Below are 2,395 nucleotides of genomic sequence, written 5' to 3'. Positions count from 1 at the left end.
TTAAGTGCCTCTCCCCAGAGTGACTCTGGTAAGGTAGAGTGACAAATCATACTCCTCACCATGTCCTTAAGAGTTCGGTTTTGTCTTTCAGCCACACCATTCATGCTAGGTGATCCTGGCATGGTGTATTGTGGGACTATACCACATTTCTCTAGGTATTTGGAAAAAGGCCATGGACGTTGTTCACCTGACCCATCACATCAACCGTAGTATTCACCACCACGATCAGATCTGGTCAGATCTGACACACTTAATCTTTTTGCTGAGTTGATTTTCAACTTCAGCCTTAAAGGTTTTGAACACGTCCACCGATTGGGACTTTTCATGAATTAGAAAAATGTATGCATAACGAGAATAATCGTCTATGAATGATATGAAGTATCGTTGACCATTCCAGGAAGCCGTAGGGAATGGTCCACAAAGATCCGTATGTATCAATTCTAAAACGTCTGAAGCTCTATATGCACCATATTTTGATTGTTTGGTATGTTTTCCTTTTATGAATTTGACTCAAACACTAAGGTTTGTGAAGTCAATGGAATCCAAAATCCCATCTGACACAAGATGCTAAATTCTCATTTGAGAAATGTGACCTAGGTGTTTGTGCCATAATGCACCTGAATTATTATTTTCAATTTTACGCTTAGTACCACGTGATTCCACATTCAGGGTTTCACTATAATCAGTTATAATGATTAGCATATAAAGATTGTCATTTAACATAAGTGAACCAGTTCCAACAACATTTGAATNGAATTGTTTCCAAATGAACAAGAATAACCAAATTTGTCCAAATAAGAAACAAAAATTAAATTCCGTCTAAATGACGGTACAACAAAAGTGTCTTTCAAATCCAAATAGAAACCAATACATAATAACAACCTAAAATGCCTTATAGCATCCACTTCTACCGATTTTCCATCGCAAACGTAGATGTATCTTTCAACATAATTAGGCTTTCGGTAGCTCAGGAAACCTTGCATTGAAACACTGATGTTAGAAGTTGAACCGGAGTCTAACCACCAGGTGTTTCTAGGTACTGAAGTTAAATTGACCCCAGAACAGACCAAAGCAAGAAATGAACCTTTCTTAGCACGCCAGGCGTGATACTTTACACATTTCTTCTTTTGACGTCCAGTTCCTTTGCAAAAGTAACAAACATCATTATGATTCTGTTTCTTTTGCACTGGACCCTTAGCAGCTTCATTCTTGGGCTCTGAAATGATTTTCCTTTTGCCCTTGTCTTTAGAGGTAGTAACATAATGGACACTTACAATCCATTTTCGCTTCAGTCTTTCCTCTTCTTGCACACAAAATGAAATGAGCTCATTTAGAGTCCATTTCTCCCTTTGACAGTTATAAGATATCTTAAACTTACTGAATTGTGCAGGAAGGGAAAGCAAGACCAAATGTATGAGTAAGTCTTCCGACATCTCAAGCTTAAGGGCCTTAAGTTTTAAAGCAATATTGCACATTCTCATAATGTATTCCCTTATGTTTCTCTTGCCTTGATACCTCATGGAAATCAAGTTCTGTAACAGAGTACTTGTTTTCGCCTTATCGCTCTTTGCAAAGCGTTTTCAATCTCAGAAAGGAAAGCTTTGGCACTGCTTATCTCATCCAAGATAGTATCCCTAAAGACCTCTGGAATGTCGCGCTTAATGATCATTAGACTCATGTGATTAGAGCGATCCCACTTCTCATAATCCTTCCTCTCTTCAGAGGCACTGGATTCCGTAGGAGAAGGGGGGTGCTCTACCCTTAATGCATAGTCCAGATCCATGCAGCCAAGAACAATTTCCATGTTCTCTTTCCAGTCCTTAAATTTTTCACCTTTAAGGACCGGAACCGAATTCAAATTCGCAGATATAGAAGCAATTAATGTAGCTAAATTAGACAAAAGACAAAATATTAAAAATATGCTCACAACTTAAATTATCAATGTGCTTTAAACAATGGTATGTCCAAATCAAGATACCTAGTGCACCATTAATATCAAGTCTTTGGACAATGATATTAACTGTAACTGGTACTCTTGTTGTAATGATCAAACACTTATAATAAGGCATGTCAACTGACGAATCCCTCTTTGGATTGATTCATCACTCACAAGTATAAAAATTTAGAATTATAACATGTTTATCGTCACAGGTGTGTATGATCTTCGGCCAAATATTAACTTTCCTTTGGGCCAGCTAATACTCGCATGAATAATCATACACACTTACATCTAATATTCCTTCTGAGTTATATCCATGAGAGATGCCACTTTGGTGACATTTCACTTCAATTGGCTCACTTAAAATAGCAGACAACCTTAATGGATAACCAAATAACAATTAAAACCAATGCACAATGATACCAAAGCCCCACACTTTATCGTACTCTCGCTTGG

This window comes from Lupinus angustifolius, chromosome LG02 (genome assembly GCF_001865875.1).
Source record: "Lupinus angustifolius cultivar Tanjil chromosome LG02, LupAngTanjil_v1.0, whole genome shotgun sequence".
Taxonomy (NCBI): Eukaryota; Viridiplantae; Streptophyta; class Magnoliopsida; order Fabales; family Fabaceae; genus Lupinus; species Lupinus angustifolius.
The sequence above is the reverse complement of the archived record's forward strand: the minus strand, read 5'-3'. Positions refer to the sequence as shown.